At 42.9% G+C, this 23,319-nt stretch overlaps 1 protein-coding gene and 1 pseudogene across 5 annotated transcripts in view; one reads left to right on the top strand and one right to left on the bottom strand.

Moving 5' to 3' along the window:
- The window catches only part of ACKR2 (atypical chemokine receptor 2), a 71,624-nt gene that overhangs the window by 38,413 nt on the left and 9,892 nt on the right, over positions 1-23,319 (bottom strand). The gene's annotated exons all lie outside the window — the stretch shown is intronic.
- On the top strand, positions 11,387-12,358 carry LOC138424192 (chromobox protein homolog 3 pseudogene; annotated as a pseudogene).

The raw sequence follows: 23,319 nt of genomic DNA, 5'->3' as shown, positions 1-23,319 counted from the left end.
GAAGAAGGCCACAGAGTCCTGGTTCCATCTAGGGGAACAGCTAGGTTCTAGAACTTGGGCTTCTTTCTCACCACCCCCTTTTTAATTTTATTTTTTTTAATTTTTAATTTTTTAATTTAAAATAATTTTTAGACTTGCAAAAATTGTGCACAGAATTATCATTAACATATTACATAAGCATAACACAATTATCTAAACCATGAAATTGACATCAACATAATATCATTAACTGGACTTCCCTAGTAGCTGAGCGGTAAAGAATCCACCTCCCAATGCAGGAGACGTGGGTTCAGTCCCTGGGTCAGGAAGATCCCCTGGAGAAGTAAATGGCAACCCACTCCAGTATTCTTGCCTGGAGAATCCCATGGACATAGGAGCCTGGCAGGCTACAGTCCAAGGGGTCACCAAAGAGTCCAAGAGTCAGACACGACTTAGTGACTAAACAACAATAATACTTCAACTAATCCACAGACCTACTCGGATGTCACCTTCTGTCCCACTAGTGTCCTCTCTGGTCCTGGATCTTAAGCTGAACCCCATCGTGCATTTGGCGGTTGTGCCTCAGTGGTCTCTCCATTCTGGGACAGTTCCTCGGCCTTGCTTTGTCTTTCGTGACCTTCACCATTTTGCAGAGAACTGTAGAATGAACCTAAATTTTGGTTTGATGCTTCTTCATGATTAGATTGAGGCTATGCATTTTGGGTAGGAGCATGTGTTCCAGAAAAGTGATGTGTCCTGCTCACTACATGATACCAGAGGAAACTGATTTCAATACGGCTCATTACTGACCATGCTAACTTTGATCACTGGGTAAGGTGGCTTCTGCCAGGTTTTTCCTCAGCGAAGGTACTGATTAACCCTTTGTAATTAATAAGCATCTTGTGGGGAGGTATTTTGAAACTATGTAAATATCCTGTACCTTCTTATACTTTCACTACTAATTTTAGCACCCATTAAATGATGCTTTCTGACAGTAATTATTACTGTAATGTTTGCCAAATGGTGATTTTCTATTTCCATCATTCTTTCTACATTTATTACCTGGAATTTTACCATTAAGAGTTGGTCCTTTGTCCTATTTATTTATATATATTGGTAGAGACACATGAGTACTACTTTCATTTCATTTTTGATGTTCAAATCATCTCATGCTCTTTTGAAATATTTCAACCCATCTGTTTCCTGCTGACTTGATTTCCCAGCCACAGTCCATCATGGTGGGCAGGGCAGGATACAGGGGCAGCTGTCTCTGCATGAGTGGCCAGGTTTCCCTAAAATTCACTCATGCATCGTCCCAGTAAAAGCTGGGCCTTTTCCTGGAATAGGCAGGTTCCAGTCAGAGGAAGTCAGTCATGGGCTCCAACGCCAGGAAGGGCTGACCAGGTAGGTCCACCTCCTTCCACTGCCTTCCAGTCCATCATCCTGCTCTCCACCCCAATCCTGACCTGGTCCATGGCAGTACCAGCCAACCTCATGCCCTAAGCTTTTCATTCTTGACTCCCCTTTCTCTGCTCTGCTGCAGGGACAGTTGCTGAGAAGCCCGGGTAGCAGACAGCTGGGCAACATTTACCTAGATTCATAAAGAGGAACTGAGCTCCACCCAAGAGATAGCTGCCAGATGTCCTTCACCAGCTCCAAGGGCAGCCAAGGCAGTGAGTGCAGCGCGCTGCAGCAAGAGAAACTGGCCAGGGAGCAGTGGGACTCGCCCGTGTCAAGGGAGCTGAGGGAGAGGGGGCGGGGGGGGGCGGGGGGCGGCGGCCTCTGAACTCATTCTTTTTGCTGTCTTTAATAAGACTGTCTGACCTTCGGAAGGGCTGGACTCAGTCTCTGAAGCCAGACAAACAGGATGCTCACAGGCCTCTCCCACAGGGCACAGTGCCCTTGGACTACAGGTCTGTGACTTGACAATCTTTACTATTCCGACATACTCCTAACTCACTGAACACATTTACTAACTACAGTGAAAAGTGGCATCGCATTTTCAAAACACCTGCTTCTCTCTTCAGCTGAGCACAGACTGTGAATCTGACAAGCTTCCACATGCAGCCTGTCCTCCATGAGCCACCTGAAGGCCTGTCTCCCCCGCCACGAGCCTCCCCAAGTCCCTCCAGCCCACCCTGATGCCTGGCTCGAGCCTCTGCACACAGTACCCAGCGCTATGCACACTCCACAGGAACGGGAGAGGCAGCTGGTTAACTTGTTGATTGAGTCTAGCCAAACTTGACAAACTGGATTTTAGGGGAAGGAGCCCTGGTTTGGCCCAGACTCAGCTTCTATCTCACTCACTGTCTCTCTTTCCCCATTTCTCTGTAATCCTTGGGCAAAGCTCACCCCATTCGGGGCTGGGCCCAGGAGAGCATTAATCTGGTCCAACTCCAGGGTTTTAGAGTTGGAAATCCTAAAGCACAGACTGGCTGCCCAATTCAGAATTTCTATAGGTGTCTATGTCGAATCACTGATTCAATGTTGTGACAAATCTCAGAGCAGCTTCTTCCTACTGTGCTCCACGGATGGCCCAGCAGGAGAGAAAAGATGTTTATCTCGCCTCTTCCATTTCCTCTTTCTGCACCTTCTGGCCCCCTCCAGCCACCCCAGACGTGCGTTGTCTCCCCTTCCGTATATCTGCCCAGGGCTTCGTGCTCAGGGCCTCATGAGGGGGCTGATTTCAGTTAAGGTGGGAGGGGGTATGTAACCTTCTCACCACTCAGCAGCCCCTTGCCAGGGTACAAACATACCTGTTTGTAATCAACATATTTATTCCTTTATCGCAATACCTTCAACCACATATTCCACGTTAATATAGTGGTTTGCCACATGCCTTCTCTGTGGGTTGGGCCAAGCTGAGGTTATCACACCCATTTTGTGGACGCGGCTGCCAAGGCTCAGAGAGGGAAAGTCACTTGTCCAGAAACCTGTAGTTGATAGGCGCCCCTGGACTTTCTGATTCCTACTCGAGTGCTCTCTTGCCCACAATGTATGAGAATACTCTGTTTAATTGTTTGCTTCTTCCTTCTCCCTCCCTTCCAACTCAGACCTGATTAGCTATTCTAGGACAGAAATTATTTCTTACTCATCCGCGAATCCCTCACAGAAAAGCCCAGCAAGGGCTTGAGATGAAGTAGAACTGTAATACAATTGTACTAGGTGAACAGATGCTTCCCAGGTGACATTAGTGGTAAAGTAAAGAACCTGCCTGCCAGCACTGTTTATAATAGCCAGGACATGGAAACAACCTAGATGTCCATCAGCAGATGAATGGATAAGAAAGCTGTGGTACATATACACAATGGAGTATTACTCAGCCGTTAAAAAGAATTCATTTGAATCAGTTCTGATGAGATGGATGAAACTGGAGCCAATTATACAGAGTGAAGTAAGCCAGAAAGAAAAACACCAATACAGTATACTAACACATATATATGGAATTTAGGAAGATGGCAATGACGACCCTGTATGCAAGACAGGGAAAAAGACACAGATGTGTATAACGGACTTTTGGACTCAGAGGGAGAGGGAGAGGGTGGGATGATTTGGGAGAATGGGAATTCTAACATGTATACTATCATGTAAGAGTTGAATCGCCAGTCCATGTCTGACGTAGGGTGCAGCATGCTTGGGGCTGGTGCATGGGGATGACCCAGAGAGATGTTGTGGGGAGGGAGGTGGGAGGGGGGGTCATGTTTGGGAACGCATGTAAGAATTAAAGATTTTAAACTTTAAAAAAAAAAAAAAAGATAGGCTGCAAAAAAAAAAGAACCTGCCTGCCAATGCAGGAGACGTAAGAGACGCAAGTTCAATCCCTGGGTCGGGAAGATCCCCTGGAGGAGGGCATGGCAACCCACGTCAGCGTCCTTGCCTGGAGAATTTCATAGACAGAGCCTGGTGGGCTACAGTGCATGGGGTCACACAGAGTCAGACACGACTGAAGTGACTTAGCATGCAGCACATGCTTTGATGTAGGAAGCTTCCCAGAATGACTTAGATCCACTCCCTGGGGCTTCTCTGGAGAGTGGTGGCAGAAGGTCGGTCAGGTCTGACGTCATCCATGCTCCATCAGCTGCGTTACCCTATCGTTGGCTCTGGGACTTTGCCCATGAGGGCATGACTGACATCCAGCCAGAGTGAGGTCAGGGTCGGCAACCAGCAGCAGGTGCACACATCCTCAGGTTCCAAGCATAGATGACATCGTGTAGGGCTTGAAAACTGGTGCTCACAGCAAAGCCCGAAAGTAGGTAGGAGGCAAGGATGGGCTGAGGTGCCAGCTTTCTGTGGCCAAGTTCATTTCTGTGGAATTATTTCCTTTCAAACATTTTTCCAGTCTTGGAAACTGTGACAGCTGTTAATCGACTGTTGAGAACTGAAAGCCTTGCCAAACACCCCTTTACCTTTTTACCCCATCTGCCCAACCACAAGGCCCTCCCACAGGTCTGTCTCAGGTCCAGGCGGCCTGACTGCATTCCCACCCTTGGCCCCCAGCCAGGTGCTGATGGCAACTTCCTTCCAAATCCAGCTGTTTTCTCCTCACCACATGTTTTAGCTTTATTAAGTTTATTTATTCTGGCAATTTTCAAATATATACTTTAAGAAAGTGCCAGAATAGTATAAATAACTCTCATGGATCCATCATCCAGCTTCAGTGATAATTAACTAGTGGTCAGTCTTTCTACTCATACTCCCACCCACTTATCCCTTTTCAAATGAGTCAGTTTTTCACATCAGGTGGCCAAGATATTGGAGTTTCAGCTTTAGCATCAGTCCTTCCAGTGAATATTCAAGACTGATCTCCTTTAGGATGGACTGGTTGGATCTCCTTGCAGTCCAAGGGACTCTCAAGAGTCTTCTCCAATACCACAGTTTAAAAGCATCAATTCTTCAGTGCTCAACTTTCTTTATAGCCCAACTCTCACATCCATACATGACCACTGGAAAAACCATGGCTTTGACTAGATGGACCTTTGTTGGCAAAGTAATGTCTCTGCTTTTTAATATGCCATCTAGGTTGGTCATAGCTTTCCTTCCAAGGAGCAAGCGTCTTAATCTCATGGCTGCATCACCATCCGCAGGGATTCTGGAGCCCTCTCACTGTTTGCACTGTTTCCCCATCTATTTCCCATGAAGTGATGGGACCAGATGCCATGATCTTCATTTTTTGAATGCTGAGCGTTAAGCCAGCTTTTCACTCTCCTCTTTCACTTTCATCAAGAGGCTCTTTCACGATTCTTCCCTTTCTGCCATAGGGGTGGTATCATCTGCATATCTGAGGTTATTGATATTTCTCCCAGCAAACATGATTCCAGTTTGTGCTTCATCCAGCCCAGCGTTTCTCCTGATGTACCCTGCATATAAGTTAAATAAGCAGGGTGACCATATACAGCCTTGACATACTCCTTTCCCCATTTGGAACCAGTCTGTTGTTCCATGCCTGGTTCTAACTGTTCCTTCCTGACCTGCATACAGATTTCTCAAGAGGCAGGTCAGGTGGTCTGGTATTCCTATCTCTTTCAGAATGTTCCAGTTTATTGTGATCTACACAGTCAAAGGCTTTGGCATAGTCAATAAAGCAGAAATAGATATTTTTCTGGAACTCTCTTGCTTTTTCGATGATACAACGGATGTGGGCAATTTGATCTCTGGTTCCTCTGCCTTTTCTAAATCCCGCTTGAACATCTGGATGTTCACAGTTCACAGACTGCTGAAGCCTGGCTTGGAGGATTTTGAGCATTACTTTGCTAGTGTGTGAGATGAGTGCAATTGTGCGGTAGTTTAAGCATTCTTTGGCATTGCCTTTCTTAGGGACTGGAATGAAAACTGACATTTTCCAGTCCTGTGGCCACTGCTGAGTTTTCCAAATTTGCTGGCATATTGAATGCAGAAGTTTCACAGCATCATCTTTCAGGATTTGAAATAGCTCAACTGGAATTCTATCAGCTCCACTAGCTTTGTTCATACTGATGCTTCCTAATGCCCACTTGACTTCACATTCCAGGATGTCTGGCTTTGGGTGAGTGATCACATCATTGTGGTTATCTGGGTCATGAAGATCTTTTTTGTATAGTTCTTCTGTGTCTTCTTGCCACCTCTTCTTAATATCTTCTGCTTCTGTTAGGTCCATACCATTTCTGTCCTTTATTGAGTCCATCTTTGCATGAGATGTTCCCTTGGTATCTCTGATTTTCTTGAAGAGATCTCTAGTCTTTCCCATTCTATTGCTTTCCTCTGTTTCTTTACATTGATCACTGAGGAAGGCTTTCTTATCTCTCCTTGCTATTCTTTTGAATTCTGCATTCAAATGTGTATATCTTTCTTTTCCTCCTTTGCCTTTAGCTTCTCTTCTTTTCCCAACTATTTGTAAGGTCTCCTCAGACAACCATTTTGCCTTCTTGCATTTCTTTTTTGGGGATGATCTTGATCACTGCCTCCTGTACAATGTCATGAACCTCCATCCACAGTTTTTCGGGCACTGTCTATCAGATCTAACTCCTTGACTCTACCTGTCACTTCCACTGTGTAATCATAAGGGATCTGACTTAGGTCATACCTGAATGGTCTGGTGAATGGTCTAGCCACTCACCAGCACAGTAATCCAAGTCTATGCTGCAACCAGTAACGCTGAAGAAGCTGAAGTTGAACGGTTCTCTGAAGACCTATCAGACCTTCTGGAACTACCCAAAAAAGACATCCTTTTCATCATAGAGGACTGGAATGCAAAAGTAGGAAGTCAAGAGGTACCTGGAGTAACAGGCAAGTTTGGCTTTGGAGTACAAAATGAAGCAGAGCAAAGGCTAACAGAGTTTCACCAAAAGAATGCACTGGTCATAGCAAACACCCTCTTCCAACAACACAAGAGAAGACTCTACACTTGGACATCACCAGATGGTAAATATTGAAATCAGGCTGATTATATTCTTTGCAGCCAAAGATGGAGAAGCTCTATACAGTCAGCAAAAACAAGACCGGGAGCTGACTGTGGCTCACATCATGAACTCCTTATTGCAAGAGGTTATACTGGGAGAAACTAGATGAAAGGGATACAGGATCTTTCTGTATCATTTCTTGCAAATGCATGTCTAAAATTATGGTAAGATAATTTTTAAAAAGGTAAAAAATTATTCTGAAATACAGTTTTTAAAGTATTTTTAAAAATACATTTATGATATAGTAACATATGCCTTTCATTATTAACACATTTAAAAAGATACAGCAACAAATCTTACAACTACCATGACAGTGATAAATATAAATTATATTTTTAAGATACCTGTGATAAGATCCTGCTAATAATACTACTTTTGGGCTGCTTACAGTCATAATCAAACATGTTAATTTTGTCAGAGGTTAATGAAAATAAAGGGGTTTCCCAGGTGGTGCTAGCGGTAAAGAACCCACCCACCAATGCAGGAGATATAAGAGATGCAGGTTCAAAGCCTGAGTCAGGAAGATCCCTTACAGAAGCGCATGGCAACCGACTCCAGTATTCTCGCCTGGAGAATCCCATGAACAGAGGAGGCTGGCAGGCTACAGTCCTTGGGGTCCCAGAGTCAGACACGACTGAAGCAGCTTAGCATGCACACAATGAAAATAAAAGTGTAAATTTTCTTCCTAACAAAATTCAGGGTTCCCTCCCTGAGTCATATCGCGGGCCCCCAAGTTAAGGACTTCAGCTTTGCTTAAAATGACAGCTTTCCTTCCTCTGTTTCACAAGCTATAATGGACACAGAGGATAAAGAGTAGCAGCAGGAGCATCTATGGAGGACGTGGTGGCCACACTGCATTGGTCATGGCTGCATGGGGCATTTTTGAAATGTCAATTCATGCTTCCCCATACTGACTTTCCCTTTACTCAAATAGCAAGATTTTAGAAAAAGTCTGTTCCTTGTCCTTTGAGTACAGGAGTTTGAAGATATTAAGGTTCTCTTTCTGCCCTTCATCAAACTAAAAAATTATTCCCCAGGCTGGGGAGAAGATGAGGGGCCTGAGGGAAGCACATCACTCTAGACACTAGATGACCCTCGGCTCTGCTTCCCCATCAGAGACCTGGGGTTTGTGGGATCAAGGGAAAGAGGGACATGGCACACTGTGAGTCTAAGCTGAGTACAGCTACAGGCAGCCCCATCCCAATCCCTCGCTTGGCACAGATGCAACAAAATGAGGTACTCAGTGAACTGCCAGGCCTGACGGTGCTGGTGGACCATCCTGAGTGTGGATATATAGGGTTGGCAACCAACTGAGAGGCAGCAAACTGTCTAAGTGGAGGCCTGTATGGGCAGAGTCCACCAAGAGCCATGCGGCACAGTGCTTGCCTTGGCACTGACTGAGTCTCCTAAACCTGATGCAATTACGGGCAAAGGGTGACCCTCACACTGACTGATATTTATTTTCCATTACCTGTGGAATGCAATCACAAAACAGAAAATAAGTTGTTCTAGAAAATATGATGTTACTTCTTTGTATATTGAGTTTGTATTCAAGAACTAGTGGCACTTTCAGAATCCAAGGGCACAGCTTCTGCAGCAGGTGCCACTGCTGGTGCTCCAAGACCCAACCCTTCCTTATACCCACTTGGTACACATTGGCTGACTCCCAACTGGCAACACCCACTATGCTGTGTCTGAGGGCTTGCTCTGGCTAACAAAGCCTGCTTTACCTCTGCCTCTCCAACAGTGCTGTGCACCAGAAGTCCCAAGGAAACAATGTTCTCGCCCCCTCAAGAGTCCTCAGCAGTCGCCTGGCCAGAAGTTCCAGAGAACTAAAACATTCCACCCCATCAAGGGTCCGTAACCAATGGCTGGGCCAGAAGTTCCAGGGATACAACACTTCCTACCACCTCAAGAGCCCTCAACTAGGGACTTCCCTGCTGGTCCAGTAGCTAAGACTCTGCGCTCCCAAGGCAGGAGGGCAGTTCCTTGAAAGCCCCTTGGACTGCAAGGAGATCCAACCAGTTCATCCTAAAGGAAATCAGTCCTAAATATTCATTGGAAAGACTGAGGCTAAAGCTGAAACTCCAATACCTTGGCCACCTGATGCGAAAAACTGACTCATTTGAAAAGACACTGATCCTGGGAAAGACTGAAGGCAGAAGGAGAAGGGGACAACAGAGGATGAGGTGGTTGGATAGCATCACCAACTCAATCGACTTGAGTAAGCTCCGGGAGTTGGTGATGGACAGGGAAGCCTGGTATGCTGCAGTCCATGGGGTCACAAAGTCGGACACGACTGAGTGACTGAACTGAACTGGGTTAGATCCCTTGTCAGGGAACAAGATCCCACATACTGCAAAGGGGATAAAGATCCCCTTTGCCACAGCTAACCCTGGCACAGACAAATATACTTAAAAAAAAAAAAAAAAAAAGAGCCACCAGTAACCCTCAGGTGAATGGTCTGTACTGTTATCTGAATTTCCCCCATGGGATTACATGATCGTCCCTCCCCTGTCTCACTTTCCCACTCTCCTGCCTGTGTTTCCACCTCCCAAATAAACTACCACTTGAACCACAAGACATTGCCAATGGCTGACTTTCTTTGCTTTATTTTTTAAAAAACGAATGCAACTTTATAAAACTAAAACTAAAATCTACACTCAAATCCCTGTCTCTGGGTCTGCTAAGACATTTATCTATTACATACTCCATCCAAGAACTGTCCCGTTGAGCTGCCACCAAGCCTTCCGCACTGGGTCAATTGGAGGAAACTGCTGAACCAAATTCAGGGGAATGATCCCCTGGGAGCTGGAGAGGCCCAGTGTGCCTCCTCTGGTTCCACAGGAGAGGTGAGGTAAAGAACACAGAGGCTGCTTCAGGTTGGGAATATGCTCCACCCAGATACTACATATCACAGTGGGAAGTGTGGCCACAAAATGAGGAAACTGTGAGATAAGGAAATGCTGTGATTGGAAATGTGGTGAAATCTTTGGAAGCTGAAGCCCTGGGTGTGGTGTGAAAAAACTGCAAAAAGGAATATCTCTATGATCTCAGGACGGTGACTGTGAAAAGTTCTGGGACCCTATTTGGCCTGATCCCAGGCCTTCCTCCTAGAGAACTCAATCCCTAGGAGGTGGAGGTGGAGGGCTCTGGGCTTATAAATGGGCTGGACAACACCTTGGCTAAGTCTGAATCCCAAACAAAACACAGCCCGTTAGCCACCAAATTAATCTGCCTCCATGGCTCAGAGGGTGTGGGGATCCTCCCACTAGACAGTGGAGCAGGAGCAGAACTTGGACTAGAAGCCAGGCCTGTTTCTCTCTGAGCAGATACTTTTGCCTGCAACCCAACAGGAAATGCATTTTAGGCAGCAAGCAACTATGTAAGTTTCATAAAAAAAAAATAAATGCCCTGACAATCCGTAATACACTTTGATATTTTCAATTTTATTCTGTTTCACATTTCTAAAATGCTGAACATAACACATTAAGTGATTTCACAACTCACTTCTGGGTGGTGACCCACAGTTTGAAATACTGCCCTTGAATGTATCCAGAAATGAAAGTATGTGGACAGGAATTCTAGGCTTTTCCTAAATACTGTTTATTTACTGTCAGCCTCCATGTCCCATCCAAGGCTGCAGAGAATACTGGGCTGGGCTAGGAAATTAAAATTTTGCAAAGTGGATACAGAGAACTTGTGGTTGCCAAAGGGGAAGAGGGGATGGATTGGTCATTTGGGATTAGCAAGTGCAAACTATTATAGATAAACAACGAGGTCCTAGTGTATATATAGCACAGGGAACTATATTGAACATCCTGTGATAAACCATAATGGAAAAGAAAATGAAAAAGAATGTATTGCTGCTGCTGCTGCTGCTAAGTTGCTTCAGTCGTGTCCAACTCTGTGCTACCCCAAAGACGGGAGCGCACCAGCAGCCTGGTGGCTCCCCCGTCCCTGGGATTCTCCAGGCAAGAACACTGGAGTGGGTTGCCATTTCCTTCTCCAATGCATGAAAGTGAAAAGCGAAAGTGAAGTCGCTCAGTCGTGTCTGACTCTTAGTGACCCCATGGGCTGCAGCCTACCAGGCTCCTCTGTCCATGGGATTTTCCAGGCAAGAGTACTGGAGTGGGGTGCCATTGCCTTCTCCAGAAGAATGTATTAATATATATGAAAATGAATATATATGTAACTACTCACTATGCTATACAGCAGAAGTTAACACAACATTATAAATCAACTATACTTCAATAAAATAAAATTTTAAAAGTAAAATATAAAATTCTGTAAGGTGAAGGTGGTTCCTGTCTCCTAATCCAGTGATTCAAACCAGGTATTGCCACTGCTTTCACATTCTTTGCCACATCTCATACCACCTATACTATATATTATTATATGAATATTCTAAATCAACTCATCACTTTTTAAAACTTAAATACACAGATGTCGCAGACCCGGGACCTGGAGCAGCTCAGAGGCGGTGAATAATAGCTCTTCAAGTCTGCAATAAAAAATGGCCTCCAATAAAACTACATTGCAAAAAATGGGAAAGAAGCAAAACGGAAAGAGTAAAAAAGTTGAAGAGGAAGAACCTGAAGAATTTGTAGTAGAAAAAGTGCTGGACCGCCGTGTAGTGAACGGGAAGGTGGAGTATTTCCTAAAGTGGAAGGGATTTACAGATGCAGACAATACTTGGGAACCTGAAGAAAATTTAGATTGTCCAGAGTTAATTGAAGCATTTCTTAATTCTCAAAAAGCTGGTAAAGAAAAAGATGGAACAAAAAGAAAATCTTTGTCGGACAGTGAATCTGATGATAGCAAATCAAAGAAGAAAAGAGATGCTGCTGATAAACCAAGAGGTTTTGCCAGAGGTCTTGATCCAGAACAAATAATTGGTGCCACAGACAGCAGTGGAGAATTAATGTTCCTCATGAAATGGAAAGATTCTGATGAGGCAGACTTGGTACTGGCAAAAGAGGCAAATATGAAGTGTCCTCAAATTGTAATTGCTTTTTATGAAGAGAGACTAACTTGGCATTCTTGTCCGGAAGATGAGGCTCAATAATTGTTTGCATTGCCTTTTATATATATTTATATATATATAAATAAAATGTGGGTCTTGGTTTTTTGATTTATTAGTGTGAAGAAATAACTACATTCTAATGAAAATCAGGTTTGATACGTTTGTTTTGAAGTAATATTGGGGAAGTTACATTGGGTTTTTTGTTTTTTTCCATCTGTAGCACTGGTTACTTTGAACAAATAAAAGCTTTCTGTAGTTGCCTCCTTCAGTAGGAAAGAATTTGATACCATGGTATATTATTTCCTCATCATTAGAGAACAGTTTTTCTAAATGTTGGAGGAAATCTCCATAGTCATTACTCAATCAGAATTTAGAATTTGCATTTAACTCATATATGCCTGAGGACCATTCTAAGTTTTTTATATGTGTATACATAAAAGACATGTAAATTGTTTGGGAGTTAATTTTTTGTTGTGGTTTTTGTTTTGGTAAATATATTTAAACAACAGCCTTTCATAACCATGGATAAGCCCATGTTCTGAAATTACATCATTTTGAGCAATATAAGAACTTCAACTTAGATTAAAAATTTAAGTCTTAATCTTTCAAATTAAATAATTTTGCAATTAATTAGATAAATTAAGGAGTTTAAATTGGGTAATTTTTTAAAGCATCCCTATCAGAATCTGCATACAAATGCAGTTTTATATGCAGAAACCCTGGAAGGAAAATTTTTATCACTATCAACAACCTTTCCAACCAAATGAAAAAAAGTAGAAAAATTCTAGTATGTTTTAATATAGCAAAGCAAAACTTAGCTAAATGGACACTTGATGGTTCCTTTTGGTGAACCATTGTTTTACAAGAAATTGAAGTCTCTGTGCTATATTTAGGAAATGTTGTGATACATGGGATGTCTCAGATTTGTTCATGGAAACCTAATCAGATAGTTTTAAAATATTGGCAGTTTACGATCTACAGGAATAAATGAGTGAACAAACTTTTCTAATCTATGCTTGACCTACATGTTTTTTCAGACTTGACTCCGATCCATTCCTTACACGAAGGCTCAATTTTCTCAGTATTTTGGGTTACTAGTTCAGCAGAAGCCAAGAAAAACAATAACTTTGTAGTAATCAGAATGTTATTCAACTGTATATTGTTTACTTTATTGTAAATACTGGTGAACAGTGGTCAATAAATAGTTTTATATTCCTTTAAAAAAATAAAAATAAAAAATAAAACTTAAATACTCACACTAGCCTTGTCTTATGGAAATCAAAGGTTTGAAGTTACTCCCTGATGCAAAATAAAACTAAAACACAAATGATGAAAATAAAACATGCTTTCTGTGTTCCACATTAAACTCCAGAACTACTGGCTCTCCCAGTCCTGCTCCTTTCACAAGAAAATAATCCAGCCTCAATAGCTCAATATGAGCTGTCCTTAACCCCTATAAGGGCTTTGTCCTTCCAGACAGTTCACCTCCCCAGTGATAATCAGAACCATCATCATGGCTAATGACATTTAAACTCATTCAGTCTTCACACTGTCCCTGTGACTTGGTCAGGTCACTCCCTTTTATAGATGAGGAAGCAGGTATGGAGAGATGAGGCAGACTTGCCCATAGTTAGGACATTTGGAACCCAGGTCATCTGAAAGCAGAGCCTATGTGCCTAACTGCCCCCCTCTGAAGGTGCCCATCCCCAGTGTCAGCCCTAGTGTTGCCTCTTACAGGATACCATCCTGGACTACACGTCCCATAATATTGTTCTGCCTCTGTTACCAAAGCACTCACTTCTTGCCTGTTTAACTCACTTGGAGGTCAATCATAAAACTGCTTGAAGATACTATCTCTACCAGGCTGGGAGCTTCTTGAAAGGATGGCAACATCTTATTCTTCTATGTACTTCTGTGTCCAATAGCCTGTCTGAGGCATCAGAGGCCTTCAGTGTTTCCTGGACCCTATGATCTTTTCTTGTTATTTAAGAAACACTCAGCACTCTTTGCAATTTACCAGCTCACAGGCTGGTTTCCAGTGAAGCCCTGGCAACAGAGGGAAGGGAAGACAAGTCAGAAACAACAGAATGAAGTGGTCTTAACCTGTGGTCCACAGATCCCCACTGGACCCATGCCTAGGATACAGGTCTCTGAACTTAAGTGGAAAAAGATTACATCCTTATTGTCACTGGCCTCTGATGGAAATTCAGTATTTCCTTCTAATGGAATCTTACCTGTGACTCAGTCACCAGTAAAGTCACTAATAGTTTCATTTCACATCACCATTGCAGCAGACATCACAAAATACACCCATCACTTCCTAAAACCTTTGGTTTTCAGACCCACAGCTGTATCTTGTATTTAAGCCATCAGTAAAGAAACATATGTATAGCACATGGCATGCCACAATTGGAAAAATATAGCTTAGCATCTGTATTTTAATAGGACTGGCATTTCTTGACAATTTCAATAGGGTCAGTAATCCGTTTTATTTTATACTGTTTAAAACATTATTTTGAGATAGGCCCATAGGTTTCATCAGGCTGCCAGTGGAAACTATGGTCCAAAAAAGTTAAGAGCTGGGTTTGAGTTCAAACCTTAGTTCTGCCATTTACAAAACAAGTAACCTGGGCCTCAGTTCCTTCATCAGTAGAATGGGGATTACTACCTACCTTATGGATTAGCATCTAGCATCTGAAGAAAACTGATTCCAAAGCCAGCCGAGACTGCCTGGTGAGGCACACAAAGCCTGAGCATAGTGGAGCCCTCAGTTGCCCACCTCTCCTGTCACAGAAGCCATTTGTCCCCCTCAGTGTGGTTGAGACCAGCTCTCTGTGGCTGGACATAAGACCATACCCTTCTTAGATGCTCTATCCCCATTCTGAATTGGCTGACATTATGAGGCTCCCAGGAGGGGCAGTCGCCTCCCTCTTTTAAGCACTGACACGCAATTCCACACTTCTCCACAGGGCGGAGCTGGTTCACACAGCTTCATCTATCAGTGGGACCTTTCACCCCGACATGCATTTCCACATATGTCCACTGGGCAGGGTTGGTTCACACTCTCAATATGTCAGCAAGACCAGGAGCACTGCCGGAACACTTCCGTTAGGATCATCTCACTATCCAGCCCTTGCTTCCCTCCATTCGCTTTCCCTTCCCACCCCCACCCCCCTTCCCAACGGAGCCTGCCTTACAGAAACGTGCCCCCTCTGTTCTCCTTTCCAGTAACCTACTCTTAGAATGGTGGTGACTATTCTGACTTTTAATACCATGGATTAGCTTTGCCCTGTTTTTAAAGTTTATTTAAATGTTGTTCAGTCGCTCAGTTGTGTCTGATTCTTTACAACCCCAAGGCATATATTTTGAAATGGCAACCCACTCTAGTATTCTTGCCTGGGAAATCCCACGGGCAGAGGAGCCTGGTGGGCTCCTGTCCATGGGGTCGCAAAGAGTTGGCACACAACTGAGCAACAAACACATACTAAATATATTCTTTCGTGTTTGGTTTCTTTTGTTCAATATTATGTTTGTGAGATTGTATGCAGGTGTATTTCATCCATTCTCACTGCCCTATAGGTTCTACTGAGTGGATATTCAATACATTTGTCCATGTATCTGTTGACTTGGCATCTGAATAGAGTTCAGTTTAGGGTCTGCTTTGTGGTTGCTCCCTGGAGGGTGGCATCCATGCTTCTACCCAACCAAAACTGGTTTGGAGCTGGGGACTAATGATGCAATACACTCACAAGAGGATTTGAAAGATTAATCACATAATAAAGCTTTCTGGGGACAGCAGGGCCCACACTTAAACCAGCATGTTTGGCTTAAGCAGAAGAGGCAAGTGGCTCTAGTTTTTACAGTGGATGGAAAGAGGGGGATCAAAGGTGAAGACGCCCTCTCACACTGGCGGGAGTTTGAGGAATCTTACCTTCCCACTCATGCCAAGGAAGCAAGTGTCTAGCTTTTCTTATTGGCATGTCCAGGAGTCGAGTGAAAAGGGAAAGAGGAATGATGGGGCTTGCAGGCTATCATGGTCAAACATCAAAAATGGAATCAGACTCTTTCTTTTATGGTTATTGTTAAGTAGTACTGCTGTAACATTTTTGTACAAGCCTTTTGGCAAACATATCACACATTTCTAATGGGTGGGTGTCTCTAGGACTGCAATTGCTGGGGAATATGCTTGTCTTGGGTAAATACTGCCAAACAGTTTTTCAAAGTGATTATACCAAATTACATTCCCTTCAACAGTATTTATGGCTGTACCAGTTTGTTTATCCACTCTGCAGCTGAGGGACATTTGGTTTGTTCCCATTTAGGGAGGGGGGGGATTACAAATAAAGCTGCTGCAAACATTCATATGCAGGTTTTGGTGTAAACACATGTTTTCATTTCTTTCGGGTAAAAACTAGGAATGGGACAGCTAGGTTGTCTGGTAAGCCTATGTTGTGCAGTGAGAGAAACCAGGCACACTGTTTTGCAAGGTGGCTGCACATTTTGCACCTCCACCAGCAAAGTATGTGAGTTCAAACTGCTCCACAATCTCCTGAGTACTTGGATTGGTCAGTCTTTACTTTTAGTTATTCTATTAAGTGTGAAGTAGTGTTAATTGTGCTACTGAGTTGTATTTCCTTAAGAAATAATGACGTTGAACATATATGGATGACTATATATCTTGCCATCCATATATGTTCTTTGGTGAAGTGTCTTTTCAAATCTTTTGTCCATTTTTAAAGCTGAGCTGTTTTCTTACTGTTGAGTACAGCGGGCTCTCTGTTTATCTTGGATACAAGTCCTTTATCAGGCAGATGGTTTGCAAATATTTTCTCCTAGTTTGTGACTTGTGTTCTCGTTACCATAACAGTATCTTTTGAATAGCAGCAGTTCTTATATTTTAGTGAAGTACAAACAACTTTTCTTTTACAGATTGTGCTTTTTGTGTCTTACCTAAGAAATCTTTGCCTACCCTTAAGTCACAAAGATTTCTAGAAATTTTATATTTTTAGGATTTACATGTAGGCCTGTGATTGATGAGCCTATATTAGCAAACTTCAAAAGGTATTTGAAAAAGGGTCTGATAATGGCCACATTGAAAGAGGGCAGAGTTTACTTCCAGTAAAACACTGAAGATACATTAGGAGGGCCATAGTTTCTGTGTATAGCATCAAAAGTTAAGATTTTCTGCTAATTCAGAGTTTATCTTTCAGAAAAAACTGGCAAGAAGTTCTAGGGATGATGAGGGCTGCTTTCCTCTCTGGATCCTCCCTTTGATAGATGTATCACCTTTATATAGTATATTTATGCAGTAGTCTATAAATATGCCCTTTCAGTCTATGAATAATTTCAGCCTTTGTTTTGCCTCTCTGCTCCTAAGACAACTGTTTGTTTAGCCCTTCAAAAAGTTAAGAGTTGGGAGGGAGATTTGTTTAATGTAACATGACAAACAAAGCCTAAGTAGCATAACAAATACACAGAGAGTTCATCGTGTGATCAGAATAACTATTAATTTGTAATGAATAACTTTTAACAATCACCCACCAACGTCCAGGATCTACCTGAACCAGTCTAAGAATTATTCATCTTATGGAATGAAGAAACTTCACTTCTTTCATTTTATGGGTTATCTTCTTCTCTCTACCTTGAGCCACAGTTAAAGGTCATGAGCCATTTTAGTCTTCCTTTTACAGAGGCAAATGACAACTCGTTGGTTTGGGAAGCCCCAATGGCATTAGCTGCAGTAGGCCTTGTTCTAGAATTCCCACTGGTTTTACAATGGACTTTTTAAGTTAAAAACAAAAACCCAGTTCCAAGGATTAGAAAAAGGACATAAAGGCAAATGTTTGTTGCTTCTCTATATTCCAAAGCAGCTAACCAGCAAAAATGCTGTGTCAGGGAGGAGTCAAGTTTTACTTAGGTAACCTTTAGGCAAGGAACGTTTTTACAGCATCTATTACGTTGTGTACTGAAGGCAGAGTAAGCAGCAGTTAGCGGACTTTAGAGACAATGCTAAAGTCTGCGCTAACTACTGGGTAGCCATAGGTCACCACTGCAAAGACATTTGACGTAGAAGGCATGGTGGAAAGAGGCAGGCAAGAGGCTCCTGATGTGCAGCAGTAAACTACAGTGGTAAGCAAGGTGAGGACTTCGGAATCCTACTCCCAGCCCCGCAGTCTTTCATACTCTAGACTTGAGGGTATCTACCTGGCAACTCCACACAGTCCCACACTCTTGCGGTCTTCACTCAGCATATCTTGCGTGCCACAAAGTAACCTCCTTCTCTTCCCAGGCTAACCCTTCCCAGGGGCTCTGTGGTCTCTCTGAATTACATCCAGATTTACCTTGTTCACTACCAGTTTTGATGCAGCTGTGGCCAGTCACCCCAGCATTCCTGAGCATGGTCGAGGGCCCCACAGAGTCCTGTGGGGATGGCCAACAGAAATCCCAGGGCTCTTTCCATCTAGGTTCTTTATGGAAGTTCCTTTCCATAGACCTATATCCTGCTGGAACATAGGCGTCATATGGATTCTATGGTGACCTGGGCTGCAGAGGAACCCGGGACATAGTTGAGAACTTGACAATAAGAATGCAAAAAACAAGTAAGACAGCTCTCAGGGTTGGAGTGACACTACTGGAAAGCTAGCTACATGTTGAGACAGCTTGAGTCTTGAGATCTGGTCGATCGATGAACTGCAGCATTACCGTTCCTCTTGATCCTCAAAAGGGCTTCAGGCCATGTAAAGCCTCCTTGTTGCTAAGTTTTGTTTAGTTTTGCTTAGTTTCATAGTTTTGCCACTAGATCACCAGAACTTTGGAATTTGGAAGGGATATGTGGTTTGTAACTTATAAAAACATGTTTGAAAAATTGTCCCATAAAATTGAGAACATCAGTCTGAGTTAGGTATGAATCTATCTTTTCCCAGAGAGGAATGCATCTTTGGAGTCCTTCTGACTATGGTAGGATCTTCCTTCCAGGAGGGGTTTCCTCAGGCTCCTCAGAGAATAAGCCTAACATCTCAGATCCAGTGGATGACAACTGACACTTATATCATCTTTTGGGGTGCTTCCCCCCATTACCAGTGACAGAAGAAGGGCAGTGCACTTAAGAAATAAACCAATAAATTGGAAAGTTCTATCATGCTCCTTCATCTGATTATGCCCTAGGATCACAGCTCAGATAGGAAGGAGAAGGAGGGGCCTGGGACTTCCTGTGGCCCATCCTGGTGGAGGCTATAAATAGGTAGCACAGGAGAGCTAGCTGCTAGTGTGTGGGCAGCCTTTTCTGTATCAGGGCCCCATTTTCTAGGCTCTTTGCTGGTTCTTACATTGGAAAGTGACAAGGGCTATAGACCAGAACAGGGAGCATATAAACATATTCATACAATGGCCAGTTTTGTCTCAAGCATTTCCCTTTATGTACTTCAACTTCTTTAACTCATAAGCAAAGCCTTCTTGGGAAGAAATTCATACTTATAAATCCAATATACTAAACTTTAAATATTAGGAGTCTAAAGGCCTCCAAGTGTTCCAATATCAAGAATAATTTTGTAAGATTTCACCTTAAAAATTGTGCATTGCTTAAACATTTCAAACCAGTTATAAAGCTGTCATTCTACTAATCAAGATCACCCTTCCTGTGATAAATTTATAAAATATCAAATACACAAAGCCACTTACTTACTTCACACAAAAATGTTAATGCTAATGGGTCTTTTCCTTAACTCTTCCTGTGCTTTATTCTAAAGCTTTCCAGGTTAAAAAAAAATGCTTATGCACCTAGGGCAGGCAGTTATCATACCAGTGTCTGCTAGCAGACTCTTGGGCTGGGAGGAGGAGAAGCTTAGTTGAGAACACATGGGCAACACTAAATTCTATAGATAGTTATGTTAATCACTCCATAATGTCAAAGGGCTAACAATTGGATGAAATAGTATATAACATATAATATCTTGGATTTTTTCTAGGGAAAAAAAAATTAATATGTAAATATATACCTAAATACATAAGTGAAGGCATGATCATCTAGTCTATTTCCCTGTGTTCAAATTTTATTTTATGTACTTTTTTCTCCCTAAAACTCCACAGCTCTTAGCCACATTGATTACTTGACTAAGTTCTGAAATTCTAAGATACATAAACATATATGTTTGTGAACTAAGTCGCTTCAGTTGTGTCTGACTCTTTGCAACCCTATGGACCATAGTTCGCCAAGTTCCTCTGTCCATGGGATTCTCCAGGCGCAAATACTGGAACGGATTGACATGCCCTTCTCCAGGGTATCTTCCTGTCCCAGGGATTGAATTCATGTCTCTTAGATCTCCTGCGTTGCAGTTTCTTTACCATTGGCACCATCTGGGAAGCCCAAATATACATGTTTAGATATGTAAATACCTTTATATAAATATCTCTAGAGATCACTGAAGCCCTGATGGAAATGGCATTCTTTAATATTCATAGAACTATGCAACATTTGAGGATCTTTAAAGTTAGATCCATTTGGATTTGGGGTATTTTGCGTGGTTTTCTTCTGACTCAATGGCAGAACTTACAGATTCATGATGCTACATTCCCTTTGAATCAGAAAATGTCTCCTAACTGCTATTTTTAACAGTTTCTGCATTATGACACTAATAAGTGGATTAATATCAACACGATTGAGTAGTAAACTCAAAGGTAATGTTCAACAGTGTTTCTACTTAAATTCTTGATTATGTGATTGTACTTCCTTTACTTTTGTGCTGAAAATGTTGATTCCTAAAATAATACATATAATCACTACTATGTTTACTTATACAATGGCACCCCACTCCAGTACTCTTGCCTGGAAAATCCCATGGACGGAGGAGCCTGGTAGACTGCAGTCCATGGAGTCGCTGAGAGTTGGACACGACTCAGTGACTTCACTTTCACTGTTCACTTTCATGCATTGGAGAAGGAAATGGCAACCCACTCCAGTGTTCTTGCCTGGAGAATCCCAGGGACAGCGGAGCCTGGTGGGCTGCCATCTATGGGGTCGCATGGAGTCAGACAAGACTGAAGCGACTTAGCAGCAGCAGCAGCAGAAGAAAATTATTTAAAAATACACCATTAATATGATCAATAAAGCTACAGGAGTAAGTCTAATATTTTTTATGCAGTTTTCTTTTTTTAAACTGTCTCCCAAAGTGTCATTCCCATTAAGTATGTGTAGGCGAACCATGTTCCAGAGCTGCACTGTCCAATACAGAAGCCACCGGTCATATGTGGCTACTGAGACTTGAATGTCCAAACTGAGAAGTGCTATATATATAAATCACACACCAGATTTCAAAGACAATAAACGAATGTAAATATCTGAGTCTTAAATCTTAAATAATTCTTAAATCAATAATTTAATACTGATAATATCCTGACAATATTTTCATTATTTGGGTCCTGGCAAGCAGGACTCCCCATGACTGGGACTCTAGTAGGCAGAAGATGAAGAAACCACTCACTCATGCAGATGAAATTTGTCCTCCAGCACCCCCTACTGACAAAGCTCAACAGTGAGCCTGCTGACAAGGAGGAAACGTGATATCACAAGCAAAGCAGTGAAGGGTGGATTGGAATAAGGAGATGTTAAGTAACAACTGGCACACCTTCTCTAAGGAGGGCTTGCTCTTTTGCTTTCATGGGCTTTTCATAGGTACATAAAAGACAAAGAGTTTCACCAACAGCCTTAGTGAGATTTTGCAACCTCTGCTGGTGGCCATTTCCTTGTTTTCTCACAGATCTCTGATTCAGACTGGCGATAATGAGAGTTTGTTTGCCTTAAACATTTTGCGAAATTATGGTCCCAGGATCAGGCTTGGAACTTCTGGGCCATCTCTGGTATCACCAATCCCAAATTATACAAAACAGGGACCAAAATGTTTTACAATAATTTACTGAAAGGATGCTGGGAGTTCCCTTCCTCATCTAAACAGAAGCATCAATAGAACATTTACCTAACCTATGGAAAAAGAGTGTACATCTGATTTTGAGGGGTCTGAGAGGAGAGGGTTACAGCGGTGGTCAAACAGATAGACCAGCAGGTTTAACTTAACGATGCTTGCCAGAAGCAACAAAGCCTTTCTGAAATGCAAGCCAGCCAAGGACAGAACTTAGGTACAGCACTGCCAGGAGCAGAAGGCAAGGGAGGAGAAGATAAAAGTAAGGCATGAAGGGATCTCATGAGCTTTGCTGCTTCATCCTACATTACACCTTCTGTTCTTCTTCCATGTTGCTCCTTATCCTCTTGACGAGGCCAGACTATCAGGGGTGGCAGAGTCGCAGACAAAATTTCAAGGTAAGATGTTTTCACTTGTAGGGACTACATTGCAGAAGAAAATATGGGAGAGAATGGGGTCATGGAAGATGGGCCTGTGGCCCGACTCCTCCTGCCTCTCCTCATGTTCCCTGGGGCACCTTATATTCGAGAGACCACCACTTCAAGTTTCTGCCATGTCTTGTCCTGTGTCCCTTTTGCCCCTTGGTTGGCACACAGGGAGGTGACTTAAAGAGGAAAGCCACACTGGGGGAGGACAGAGTGCAAGGGCTTGGTAGTCATGAGGCCTTTCTAGCCCCAACTCTGAAACTGACATGTTGTAGGAATAAGGCCCCTCTGGGCCGCAGGGTCTCTATCTGTAAAGTTAGACCTGTTCCAACTCCAGGGCCCTATCAGGAAAGTCAAAGGATGAAAGAGGTGACAGAGCCAGGATTTGGGGAAAAGGTGACGAGAATAAACAGCAGACACAAAGCCCTTGGTCTGATCTCCTGGTATTAGCACTGAGGAAGGTGACTCACTCTGGCCCACCCAGAACTGCCCATTATTCCTGGCCCACCACTCCCATTTTCTCCTCTGACCTCTTGGGAAGACAAATTCTGTCAAGTCATGGACATAAGACATAGCCTTAGTCATCAACTCAGTAAAAGCTACTAAGAGTCACATGGATGGCTTATTTGCACTTTGTGAGCTAATCTTGTTCCAAAGCTGCATGAATTCTGCCACACCTATGTGGACACACAGAAGGTAATTTTCCTGTGCCTTGCCTCCACCAAAGCCCAGGTTTATAGCCTTCTAGGTACTTTGCATTGATCAAATAGCATGTCTTATACATTCAACCTCTGTAGCCCTGTCACCAACCCTCATCTCTAGTTCTCTCCATCCAAAGCTTGCCCATTCTTCCACCCTGCTCAAGTGTTATTCCAGACCTGCTCTGTTGCTAATTCCACACTATCAGATGGCTTGATGTCCCTGCCCTCAAGACTGTTCTACCCCATAGTGTTCTGACTGCCTGTCAATAAATGTGTCTGCGGAGACTGTAACAAAGATATTACTCATTTAGTCAGCTATTATATACAGTGATGGGCCAGCCC

Source organism: Ovis canadensis, chromosome 19 (genome assembly GCF_042477335.2).
Source record: "Ovis canadensis isolate MfBH-ARS-UI-01 breed Bighorn chromosome 19, ARS-UI_OviCan_v2, whole genome shotgun sequence".
Taxonomy (NCBI): Eukaryota; Metazoa; Chordata; class Mammalia; order Artiodactyla; family Bovidae; genus Ovis; species Ovis canadensis.
This window is presented reverse-complemented; position numbering and strand designations above follow the sequence as displayed.